The sequence below is a fragment of the Agelaius phoeniceus genome, chromosome 2 (genome assembly GCF_051311805.1).
Source record: "Agelaius phoeniceus isolate bAgePho1 chromosome 2, bAgePho1.hap1, whole genome shotgun sequence".
Lineage (NCBI taxonomy): Eukaryota > Metazoa > Chordata > Aves > Passeriformes > Icteridae > Agelaius > Agelaius phoeniceus.
In genome coordinates this window covers 53,982,828-53,997,135 of record NC_135266.1, presented here as the reverse complement: position 1 = coordinate 53,997,135, position 14,308 = coordinate 53,982,828, and positions in this window count along the sequence as shown.

Here is a 14,308-nt window from a genome sequence, read left to right as displayed (position 1 = left end):
GTGGCTGGGTGGGGCTTGATTTTTTCCTGTGCTTAAACCATGACACATCATGAACTAGAAAGAATATAGGTAATAGACAGATAATGGAATGGGTATGGCTTCTCACTTAAAAAGCTTAAGCCTGGAAGATTTTCATGTGTTCAAAACTATTTCTGGAGAACTCAAAAATGAGAAATGTCATCAATAAAAGTTAAATGAAATGTGTCAGTTTACTTTTAATTTCTTTTTCTTGGGGTTTTTATGGTGGTTTTTGTAACTGAAGGTGAAGAAATGATTTTTTAATGTAAATATTAAAAGCTTCTTAATTTTCCAGGTCTTTAGAGAAAATATTGTTATTGCAGCTGCCAAACATCTAGTCAGATCTCAGTTTTAAATAAGGAATGTAGGGAAAAACTTCAGAATGTCTTTGGTTGACAGTAAGAATTTAAGTACAGTGCTTAAGAAGAACCTTCCTAAGCACTTTTTGAAGCATGACAAGGTCTTTCGAGAAAACTTTTCGGACTAAACACAAGGGAAAAATATGTTGTTTGCCCAGAACATACACATGATGTACTATTGCATAGGTCCTAGAATCTAGCAGTGTGACTTTAATGAAATGTCACATTCTTGTTTTTTTACTCTGTTTTATTTTGGTTTGGGTTTTTTTCTTTTTTTTTTTTTTTTAATCAGTAGAGTTTTTGGAGGCATACAAACACACACCACCCTCTATCTTTGACCAATCTATAAAGCCATCTATCCATCCATATATCTGTCTAAACACCTGCATAGTCATATGTGAAATCTTTTTTGAATTATATCATGTATCTTGATAGATCACAAATGTTAACGAGAAGTCTTCAGAGACCTATAGCACTACATTGACCATGTATTTTTTATCAGATACCAAAAATTGTTCATTTAATTACTAATAAATTATTTTGTGCATGGTGAAACCAGCAAAAGTTGCAGAAAGAAAATTTTCACTTTTTTGAGCTTTAAAACTCTTCTTTCTGCTATTATATCTGTTATACTTGTCATCTACATTTTGGACTCATTTTGAATGCAATATATTATTCCTTTCTGGACTTATAAATGTGAGATTGTGTTGATACTGAAAGGCTAGTAAACAAAGAAAGTTGGTGAAAACCAGAGAGAACATTGGCATCATTAGGTTTCCTAGATGTTAGCAGTGTGAATAAATTAGATGTGCCTTGCAGTCTACATTTGCTTCAGTATTGTGTTATAATCTATAGAACAGCATTTCACTGCTGCATGAATAAAAATATAATTACTGTATCTATAAATGAAATCTGAAAATAAACAGGTATTATTTCAAAACATATTTAGTGCTTAATTAAACTTTTTTCTTGTTTACCTAGAATGCAATCTGTATACATTAATGCATCAATATTTCTTAAAATGCAATTGTGCTGAGCACTGAACACCGTGCATCAGTACTAGCTAAGATGTATCTACAATGCGAAATAAATTCTTAGATAAAACTGCATGCAAATACATTTACGAAAATGTGAAGATGTTACTATCATTTTTACTACTTGAACTTTTCATTTAAAGCAGCATAGGATTTCTTAATTCATCTAATGAAATTAATCATGCGTACAAAGCTTTTTTAAGTTTAGGTATAAGTCTAACTGTAAGTCACATATTAAAATGAGAAATGCAAACAGTAAATCAAAAATGCAAAATTTAGTGTATGCCTTCAAGACTGCGACTATTGTTCATAGTAATGACTGCTGGAAAACCTAAGTGTTTCAGTATATTCAGTACAAAGGCGAGCATTCATCTTTAAATGTTAAACCAGTCCACGCTCTGCATTCATGAATCCTCACAGTGTCACTTCTGAGCACATATTCCGATACTTATTCAACAGCTATTTATACATGAAACAAAATATGGTTTAAAACACCTTGCACAAATCATATTAAGTGGAATAGATTCTATTTAATTTTAGATACTACACAGTCAGTGTGGATATCTCCACTAGTCCCTTGTGGCTCCCTCAACTTTGTGTAGAGAAGTAGATGCTGGTAAAGGTGTTATTCATATGACTAAATAGCAATGTTAGATGGAATTATTTCCATTCACAAGTTCTGCATTTTTCCCTTACCTGTAAAAGAAGTATTTTTTTAAATGTAGATATCTATACTTAAAATGTCTAAAGTAAGATAATCTAAATCCTATGCTATGTTTCAGAATGAGAGAACTGAATCCAGGTTCAACTGACTCTCCCCCATTCGGATTTTTTTCCTGTTTTTCCCATTCATTCTTTGGGATACTTGTTGAAACTGTAAGACCTTTCTTTAAATGAACTCTAAATGGAACTCTTGTGAAATAATAGAGGTTTCTATTTGGTTTTAGGGGTTGTTTGCATTATCTTCTCTTCTCTTCTCTTCTCTTCTCTTCTCTTCTCTTCTCTTCTCTTCTCTTCTCTTTTCTCTTCTCTTCGGAATTGTTTGTTTTTTTAACTTAAAAACTATGTCCTCAGAACACCATATTTTCAGGCCAAATATGCCATTATGATAAGGTGATCTTTCTGGTTATGTAGTAAATGCCATCAGAATAAATTGTGTCAGCTGATGACCTTGGATTACCTTTTAGAACCATGCCATATCTTGATTCAAATACTTCCGAGTCTTCAAAATTCATATTATATGTAATGGCTACCTACAGTATTAAAATAATGTGTTCTGCACTACATATTTTTAGCACTGTTAATACTGAAGTGATAATCAGAATTGATTATGGTGACGATTATGCTAATCAATAATAGTTGCTGTCTTTAGCATTTCAGAAGTTTGCATTATCTAATTATATCAGCCATAATCATCACAGGGCTCTTTGAAAGCTTAGTCCACTGGTAAAAAGTGGACCAAAATTTTTAAGCAAAATTATGTTGCTCAAACAACAACCTGAGTCAGTCTTGTTTTTTCCACTTGTTATTTCTAAAAAAGCAGTAATTAAATGAAAAAAAAGTATATTATAAAATGTCATTTTTTTGCATATGAGCTTTCCTTTCTAAAGTCCAAATAAACAAACAAAACCAGAAATTAACAAGCTAAAGACACTTTTTAACTTTCAGTCTTCATCAATACATGTTACCATGCACATCAGCAGAAAATATCAAATCCCATATGAGTGTAAAAAAATAGTTGCTTTTCAGTTTTGTTTAACAGTCCAATAGTTAACTTTATAACTTTGCTTGAAATGTAATATGTCATCAGTCCAGTAACCTGGCTCAGAACACACTAAATATATCCAAAAAGGTGAATTTAATATTTGCTGATAAATGCTAAACTACGCTGCCATGGATCACATCTCTTAAATGCAAGAGTGCTGATGTTTCTGTGAGTGAAGTCTAGGAAGCATAAGTTGGTCCTCCGAAACGTGAGAACTTAAAGTTTACACTATGTGATTAAAGAAAATTGCTTAAATTCTGAGTCTTTCTCAATGTATTTCTAAATTGGCAAAATTCTTCTCTGTTGTCTACACTCATCTGAGAGGCTTAATATAAAAATTATGTCTTTAAAATATTAACAGCTCAAAGACATAAGAGACTGAAAAATTCTTTGAGAGGCACTTCAAAAACCAGGGTTTTTTTAAAAAAAACACCAAACTCAAACAACAACAGTAACAAAAAGAGATGATTCCTAAATTTAAGCTAAAATTGTCTCTATTTTAATTTGCTTAATTTTTTTTTTAAGGCAAGTGATCTGCATTGTGAAGGAAAATATCACAGGGATGTTTTATACTTTTGCTTAAAAATCAATGCATAAAATAAAAAGAGTGTGTGTCCAGTACCTGGTACAATGAAGGAAAACATTTAATAGTATATGCTTTTTAGCTTTCCATATGTTCAGATGTAGCCACTTCTACTTTACAACACTTTAGGCTCTATTATAAAAGACTATAAGTATGGTGGTATTTTATTTTTGCCTTAACAAACCTTGTTTTTCTGAAAATTCTTAATGAATAACAGATAAAAATGTAAAGAGATTTACTTCAGTCAATCTTCATGTATTATTCAGTAGCTTTCTGTGTGCATGCAGTATCTAGATAGTTTTAATTAGCTACCTTGGGCAGAGAAGACCTAGTTTAGAATCTTGAAACTAATAGGTGTCAGAGCACAATTAAAGGTAAATATGGGATTAGGTTTCCTAGTGCAAGGTGACAAGCACCTGGTATCATTTCAGTTATAGTTATACACATTATTTAATTGTGGGTGCAAGATAGGAAATAATCCAGAGATGAACTAAATTCTTTAAACTGGGTTTTAATTCTCTAACTCTTTGGGAAAGAAATACCCCAGAGCAATGAAGCTTCTCTCCACAAATAAATAAAAACACCTCTTCACCAAAAAAGCTCTTTTTTATCTGAGTTACTAATGGAAAACAAGAAGAGAAAAATCCTCTATTGACATGGAGTTATAGCTGAGTTGAAGATTTATCCTCTGCGACTGACCAAATAGTATTTTATTGCCCACAACACAATAAAAATATCCAAGTTCCAAACTGGCAATGAAAATTCCAGTCTCTAAGCCATATTCTGATTTCTTTCTTTCTTTCTTTCTTTCTTTCTTTCTTTCTTTCTTTCTTTCTTTCTTTCTTTCTTTCTTTCTTTCTTTCTTTCTTTCTTTCTTTCTTTCTTTCTTTCTTTCTTTCTTTCTTTCCTTTCTTTTACTATAAAAAAAGTAATTTTTTTAATATTATGTTTTTTCTAGGTGATGGAAATTTTATTAATAAAAAGTGACTACTTTTCTGATTGCCCTGTGTAGACAGGCAGAGATTGACAGAGAGTGTAGAGATGGAGAGATATGGATAAATGTGACACTCGGGGAGTACAGCTGGCCAGAATGCAAACTGGTGATGATGGCTGATTGTCTTCAAATGCTTGCAGCTGCTCTCCACACCAGCTGAGATTGATCACAGTTATTTGTGTATTATTATTAATCTGTGCCTGTATCTTTTTGACAAAACATACACCTATATGCACGTACTGATGGTTTAGATGTACTTCAACTTGAACCTTATATTCTTAGCAGTGAAATCAGGTTTAAGTAAAATCTATATGGTTCATTGTATTTCAAAGTGATACACGTGAAAAGACTGTATGAACTCCCATTCAAAAGGCATACACAAAGCACAGATTTAAGCAATTCTACCAATTTTCCATACTATATTTTACTTCCACTTGTGTTTTGGAAGATTTGGGGCTTTTTTTTTTTGCTTAATTTCCTGTCAAAGTATGATATTTAAAGACAAATATTTTTTTGCTGCTACAAATAATCTTATTGTTTTTAATAAAAAAAAATCATTCTCCATATGACTAATAGTTCTGATATCAGTCTAGGAGATACTGCATTACATTTGCGAGGTGTCTGACTATAATTTAACAGCTTCCTAGTGAGTGTTCCCGTGTCATTGTGAACAATGATGATAATAGGTTGAAATGAATACTTTAAGACTGAGGATAACATATGTTTTAGGGGATAAAACTGTTACGTGGAAATGCATTTCTATAGTATTTTCCTAAATGATTTCTCAGATGTCTAAAGTTAATGTTATAATTATCATAAAATGAGAGGGTAGAAACAAAAGAATAACATCAAGCATTAAGTGCTACATGGCAAAGTTGTGGGTTTTGTGTAATGCACAAATAAACATGAGTGTTGCACCAACAAAATGTCTCTATAATTTTGGTGTCTTTGCCGGCCTCTGTGAAACTGAACAATTCAAGGACAAATGTAAGGAAAATAAATTGTTTTCTGACCACTTTAATGCTCATAATATTGCAAGAGAAAATAATTTATTTTTATTCCCTTAGAAGAACTGGTGTTCATTTAGCTGGTTTTCCTGGGAAAAAAATTAACTAATATGAATCATGAAGGAAAATGAAGATTTAAATAGATAAAAACACAAGACCCAAATAAAACCCCCACAGTCTTCTTTCAAAGATGTACACCTGAGGGAAAAAAGCTAAGACCATAAAATCAGACAAACTTCATATGAATTATCTGTGACTAAAGATGAGGTGGTGCTAAAGGCAAATAAATGCTGTCAGTACTTTCTATGCATTGAAAAAATGAGCAAAGTATAGGTACAGCTATATTTTTTGTTTATTTATATACATGTCAAGATCTGCACTTGTACTTCCTAAACTAGGCTGACAATTGTTATCTTTTTAAGAATTCTGTAAGCAGAATTCCCCAATTTCAGATAGCTGGAGTAACAGATGAGAGAGAGGTAAACAAAAGTCTGTGATATGGCCTTCTTGAAGGTCTGAGTTTCTCCTCTGAAAACAGTTAATAAGATGAAAAAAAAAAGAGAGGACTCCAGAAATTCTTATTCTAGTATTTCTAATTACTTCATTGTTTTACAGAGGTTTAAGTGAGTAAATAAATGTGAATCTTACAAAATGGATCCTTGCATTTGAATTAGTGGCCCTACAATTCTTTACAGTCTCTGTAGAGAATTAGCCATTTCTGAAGAAGATGAGTTGTCCTGAAACAGACCTTTTTTTCTCAATTGTGCAAGTACTAAGGATGTCTAGCTCAGATACAGATAGTTAGAATCCAATTTTAGGTGGGATGAAGACCACTTTTAATTGTCTCTGGTATTTAAAAAAACCAAAAAATGTAAGGCTAAAAAGATCACTGCTATCATTTAGTCTGATTTTTTCCACAAGTCCTGAAGTCTTTCTTATTCCTAATTCAACTCTATACAGGGACCTGAATTTGGGAATATATTTTGGGAAGAATCAAAAGTAATTCAGAATATATGGGAAATTATTACTTTGAAAATGCAGTAAAAGTCGGATCCAATGTCTTATTTACTGCTTCCTATTGCAGTAGTCTAAATCCCTCCTTTACTGAAAAATACAAAAAATACATTAACTGAGAATGTATTTCAGTTTAAAAAAAAAAAGTATTAAGAGATCATTTCAGTTTAAATTTTGCATATAACCACCTAATTAAAGCCCTAAATAGCTACAGCCCTTTCAGAATAGATTTGTTACACTTCAACATTCAAAATCTGGACAAACTGAAACTATCTGTTCAGTATACCTAAATATTTTCCTCTTTGGTAATCCGTATTTCCAGCATGGAAAACATACAAAATCCACTTCTTTTTTGTAGTTTTAGTAGCATCTTTTTACTGTGGTTTCAATGTGAAATATTTGGCATAGTCATTTATGTGTAGTTGTTACCCTTAAATAGTCAGACTATCTGTTTAAATTCTATTGTATGATTTAAAAATACATACCACTATTACAGAACACTAGGAAAAAAATTATGTATTCGCTGCACTCTCTGTTTTATGTGTGAAGCAAACAGACAGAATATTTTAAGGACAATCTTAATTTGCCACTTTTACCGTTTCTAGTAAGCATAATATTTCCACACTATGTTTTGTTCTCAATTTATGTCTTCAATTATATATTTTTTTTAGCTAATTAAGTAACACTTTTTATCCTCTAGAAGACATTCTGCTTTTCACTTTCATAAGTATTTTTCTTTTTGTTTAAATTATTGAGAAAAATGTACAGAAAGTAGTGAAATAGTGCATCATCTGTCCTCACTCTCCTCCTCAGAAATTTAGAAGAAAAAAAAAAGAAGAAATAAATTTAATCTTTCCTCCCAGCAGGGAATAATATAAGAGATTGTCTATTGTCAGTAAGCAGAAAATAGTGAAAAGCCTGTTCATTTCTCTAATTCAAATTCACTACAATAATACTACTAAAGAACATGGTGTAATTTATTGTGGAATATTAAACAGAATGGGAGTTTCTTCGGATGTAAATAAAACTCTGATACTGGTAATTTGCCTAGAGAAAAGAATGCTATTAGCAATATATGTCATTCTTTATGTATATTTTTTATGTCTTGCCTTGTTGACAAGAATCAACAATCTACTTGTCCCCTTTTGAATATGTATTTAGTGTCTGAGATCCTGTAAATCAGCAATGCAAGATATTGTAATAGTGTGCAATGAACTGTGTAAAAGTGTCGTTTTAATTTATTGCTGAGGTTTTGTCTTTAAAAATCTGTTTTGAAACAAATGATTATAATCTTCTCCTTCAAAGAATTCCTCTGTAATCAAAACACAAAGAAAATTAAGTGCTCACAGGGAGCCCATTTTATTCTTTGTTTCTTTTTTACCCCAGACTAATTTCAACAAAACAGGGCAGCACAAAGAAAAGGACAGTTTTATGGAGCTGTGGAAATTAAAAGCAATGTCAAGTTCCTGCAAACAGAATAGGCAACTACTCCTATTTCAAGTATCAAAATTGAACAAACATAAATAAGTTCATAAATAACATAATGAGAGAGAGAGAGAGGGAGAGAGAGAAGGAGTGCCCCACACCAAAACCAAACACTGCTCTGAATGATTTGGGTATTTCAGAAGTTAAACTAATTTAACAACTGGGACCATGGGTGTAGGTTCACAATGGATATAATGTGATATATTGCATATTTAATGTACTCTTTCTGAGAGTAAATTCAGTACAAAGCATGCACAAATCCATAGCTCCTTCTCTCTTTTCTAGCTGAGATATCATGTTTTTTGCCACCTTAGTGCAGCTCCACACTCACTGCAAAGCATTTATTTTCTTTAGAGCACCCAGTCCCATACTGGCTGCTCTTCTGTGGGTCACACAGTCCTCACTATCATGCCAAGTGAAACTGAAGGGTCTGAAAGGATTAGAAAAATAACAATAACAAAGCCATAGGATCTGCATGCTGGACCCAGAGGAAAAGTGCGATGTACAAGGCTGTGAACACCTGCATGTGCTAGGATGCCACACGCTAAAGCCCTGCGAAAGTGAGGCATTATGATCATTTGGCTTAATGTTAAAGATCATTTCCTGGCATCAGCGTTTCAGGAGCGTAGATGAGCTTCTCAGTTCCCTTTTGTAGGCCTGCCCTTAGCAGCTTTGAGGCTTTCTGGAAATGACACCAGTAACCTCTGCTAGGAAGTTTAATGCTTTTGAAAAATTGGCTCTAAAAAGACCTGCAGCATTCAAAGTACATAATCTTACAAACTGCTGCTCCAGGTGGCAGCATCTGATGAAACTTAGGGCTTCAGGTGGACACTAGTTTCTCCCTTTCAATTACTATTTATCCACTCCTGCTCATAAAAAAAGAGAAAAGAAACCAAAACAGAATTAAAAACAGTTCTTCAGAATGTGGGGCCATTGTACAAAAGACAGTTTAAGAACTGAATATTTATTAATTTTGGTAGATTGACTTATAATTAAATCACATTTCATGCACTTTAAAAATAGGATTCATGCTTATTGGAAGTAATTTGTTTCTTAATTACTACATGTCTCTGTCTTCATTTTTTTTGTATGTTTTAATGCAATTTCAGTAACGTATTAAATTTTTCCAGCTGTCCCTCATATCTGAAATGAGGTTTGTTCAATTTGAAAAAGCTGAGGAATACATCAAGCTTCGTCAACTAGTGTAAGCTACCAGAGAAAACGTCAACATTTTTTCCTTTTTTGAATTTATTTTTTATCTGTGAGAATTTCCTCCATGATGAACTGAAACAGAAACCCTTTGCTTGCAGAGTCTCAGTCCAAAGTGCAGGTTAGACCATAAACCTGAGTGAAAATGTCAAAACCCTCTAACCCTGTATTCAGTTCAATCAATCACGAAATGCAATTTAAAAAAAAATTTAAAACCAAGGCCCAAATTCTCAGCTAGTGAAAACCCGTGACAATCCATCTACACAAATGAGTAGTTCTTTGTAAAAATCAATATTGAAACGTAGGATCATTTACGTTAAGTGAGAAAAATGGTGCTACTGATACTGCATAAGACCTCACTACAATTTGTTAGTTGCTCTTGGTTAACCTAGATGTTTTCCTCATTGAATGTTGTTTCATAGGCAAGGGCTTAAAATAAAGTATTGATAAAGTGCATTAGACTAACATTGTGTTTCTGCTGGAAAATGTGAAGTGCTACTTGATAATCAATGTGTTCTTTAACCAGCAATCTGAGCAAAATTTCAGAAAAAGTGAAATATGCTTGGATTGTCCCTTTTAGAACAGAAACCTGGCAACTGCATCCTGAACCAGCTGGAGTTTATGCAGCATCCTATTGGGCAAGCAGCCAATAGGGAATTGCAAAAATCTAATTTTGAAATAACAAAAGCATGAATGACCATTTCAAGGTCTGACTGTGAAAGACATTCCTGAAACAGAGTAACAGGATGATAGCATGTCCTGGAGTTTGTATGTTTTTTAAAAGATAGGAATATGAAAGTATCTGAAAGTCTCCTGACTCATTACTGCAATAGGAAAATATGCAGTTTTGTTAAAGTAAATAAGACATTAAAAGTAACCTAAAGATGCCTATGCCTCATATTTCTAAAGATATTTATGCCTAATATTTACTTAATAATAATGAAGATAAAACCAAAATTGCTTCTGTTCCCAGTGTTTTATCCATATCAACACTTATTATGGTAAGGCAGATTCCTAACTGTCAGTTGTCAGAACTGCATTCATTCATTAATAGTGTTTGGCTAGCAAATAATTAGAAGAAAATTACAATGTAAAATTATGTTATATTGCATTCAATATTAAAATTTAGGTGAAAAAAACCCCAAATTTATCTACACATCTTTTAATTCAGAACTTACTTACAGACAGATACAAATGCAATTATTACTACTAAAATAAACTTCTGTTAGACAGTACAAATAAATATTTCAAAGTTAAAACTGCCGGTTAGGTACTGTGTGTCCATTTTGTTATTTAGTTCATAGTCATGATACTTTTGAAGAGCAGATTTGAGCTATTTGGCAGTTGTTTCTAAGTTTTAATGTCTTTAAGTACAGTCTCAAGTGATACTGAGGGCATCTCAAATAGTGCAGTGTGTTACTTTGTAAGCAACTGAATTGAAACTTTAATACATTCATGTTCAGAAATGTAAGAGTGATGTGTATAAATTGTCCACCCAAGCTACACATCTTTAAAAGGACCTCAATAGATGGCTGAGACCAATTGCTCTGTGAGGTATGAGAAAGGAGGAAATACAGGAGATTGTTTTTCAGTGCATCCTTCTCATAGTCTCCTTTGGTTGAAGATCTCTAAATATTTAAAGGAACACTACTTTTTGCATAGGATATAACAAGTTTTTTGCCTTATCATACAATAAGCTCCCTTTTTCAAGAGAGTTTGGGTCATACGATTGATCTTTCCAGCCCCTTTCAACCTGGCCTGTTCATGATTGTAAGATTTTTATCCATTTTTAGTGCTTAAAGTTGTCTGAAGATAAGGTAATTCAGCTTTTTCTATTAATATAGTTTTGTTTTATTCATATATTGTGCAGCTAAATAAACAACAGAGTTTCAGAATATGGCTTTCCTGAAGAAGATATTTAAATTTAAATTTTATGTAAACTTAAAATAGTAGTGGGTAAAAGTATTGTTTGCATATTAAAGAACTTCATATAAAGTATACAGAGGTCTGTGTGATTTTTTTAAGGGGGGGTGTGTTTCTTTGTTTGATTATTTTTTCTGGTCAAGATACTGTTTCCTAAGCAGGTGCTTTTTCAGGTAACATTCTACTCATAATTTTTTTTATCTGTTTCTGAAGAATCTTATGCATTTTCTTGTCTGTGCAATAAAGTGAGTTATAACACTCTGACTAGTGCCTTTAGTCTATTGGTATTAGAATGGAAAAAAATAAGGAGAATATTTTGACATTCTCTCCAAAACTGGCTTCAATGCAGGGATATATTATACCTAACAAATGTTAACGTGAATGACAAAGCTTTTAGAGAGCTTTGAAGGCCTAAAATATAAAGCTAAAGGGAAATCTTGAAGGTCACATGTAATTATAGCTTATATGGCAAATACACTCTGTTCAGAATAAAGGCATGTCTGTGCTATGGAAGAATACGCATAATTTTTGTTAGAACATTTAGGTCTGTTTGAGTGTCTGCTCTGTCTGGTCACTAAGGCACAAGCATTTGCTAATAATGTGCCCATGTCCCTGCCCAGCTGTTGAAATCTTCTTTCTTAGATTCTGTAAAGCCCATGTATAATCACCAAAGGAACAGATATCCACAGCATTTCTTTCTGAAATGGTGTGATGTCATCTGCCACAAGGCAGCGAGGGAGTATCAGCTATTTTTGCTATCCTATCTTGCTACTATGTGAGTATGCAGCACGTGAGGTGTGTAGTGCTTTGTAAAATAAATCTGCAAAATTATTACGTAAAGTCATTGAGCCCTTAGGAAAACTTGAAATGGCTCTAAATATTTAAGATCCTCTCCTTAATTTGTTAAAAAATGACCTAGTAATTTCCTGTTCATATGTACTCTCTAGGCTAAGTGGATAGGTTCTTGCTTCAATGCAGTGAATTACAGAGATATGTTAAATTACTTCTTTTTTTAAGGGAGAATCTTCTTGGCTGAACTTCGAATTGAAAGCAACAAAAGAAAAGGAGTAGGAGAGAAATTAAAACTGTTATTCTTTCTCCCAAAAAATGGTAAGAGAGAAGATTAAAATAGAACTTGTGATGAACAAAGCCTTCCAAATTGACTCGCATATGGGTCACTGCTACTTGAAAATAAATGCAGGGAGACACATCTTTCCTTAAGACTGCAAAACAATCCATGGATTCAGGAGTCCCAGTAAAGAAAATAATTAATGTATCATGGAAGTTGTAAAACTTACGTGGGAAATTTCTTCCCACAAAAATCAAGTATGTACTTCCTTTTATCTTTTAGCATGAAATCGTGGCTTAGAGTTTTGTTCCCACCAAAGAGACCATCAGGGTACCTTAACTGCTGTAAAGTCTTTGATGAAGCAGAGTGATGGACAGCTGGGTCAAATCATAATAACTCAAAATTCCAGAGTTTAGGGATTTTTTTTAAATTTAGACCATTCAAGTAGAATAAGACATCTTAGTTAAGACAAAGAAGCAAAAGACAAAAATACAAAGACAACTTGAGGTTGTCAATCTGTTCTAAAATGATGATGCAGCTAACTCAGACTTGTTCATAATCCCTATTCCATGTTCCATACATACAGTAAAAAGGTATACTAAAAAATTTAAAATAAATAAATAATTAAGAAGCTTTAAAGAAGTCTGTAAATCATCCTCTCTTTTATATTTACTGGAATTTCATTACCACTGAAACAACCGGTCCTAACTTTACTTATAGGTAACTTTAATCGGTCTGCCAATCAAATTACTTTTTTTTTAAGAGAAAGCTTCAACAAACAGATGGGCTTTGCAGCAAGTCTTCAAGGTCACCAAATACTGGCTGCAGTGAAATTAGAAGTAAGATCCATCATGAAGGACACCTTTTTTCAAGTGGGAAACAGCTTTCATATATGTGATCCTGAATGTCATGGTAACACAAGAACAAAACTAATTCTGAGAAAGACAACTGTTCTTGTAAAGTGGGAGTTGATTTTATAGCTGTCATTCATACCTGCACAGATTGTGCCCTGTGAACTATGGGGTTTCAGTGATCTCTGAAAGAATGATATCAAAGAAAAACTAAATGGAAAGAAATTAAGCAATATGTTCTTTGACTAACAAAAGCCACAGTCCTTGAGATATGGCAGTAGGTTTTCAAGTAAAATCTATCTGAAAAATCCATACAGTGGCAGGGTTCATACATCCAGCTGTTTCATCTGCTAAGAAGCTTGGGGCAGTTTGGGTTTCAGGGACAAAATCAGAGACAAGGCAGTCTAGGATCAATTCTTTGGGTGATTGCTGTCACTAAGATAAATGTAAAATTTCTTCATTGTGGTATTTAGCATGGTTATTCAAATAGCTTTAGAAAAGCCCATTTTTAAAAACTGTAACAACTTTTACCTCTGTATAGAAGGCAGGTATTTCCTTCTTAGAGCAATGGTGGCCACTCTGTTGCAATAACCAGATTATTTCAGGATGTGGGATGAAATTTGTGCTCTGCAGCTGTGGACCTGAGCAGAGACCATATCAACATAAAAGTAAATTACTCAATGTAATATATATGTGTTTCTTTTCAAACCACTTATTATTTTTTCCCTTCCTGCCCATCTAGAAAAGAAATCAAGTTAAATTTCAAGAGTAGCAAGGGTTGAATAAATATACATATGGATGAATCTACATCTACATTCTGCATCTCCATCTGCATTCTCCATCTGCATCTACATAAAATAATCCCAGTATCATTTCATTGTTGCAATGTTAAGAAGCACTTGGAGCACATAGAAACTGAAAAATTTTGGTAAAAATCTCCATGAATAGTAACTGTAAAATGTTTTAACTAAAGACAATGAATGAAGGAATTTTTTTT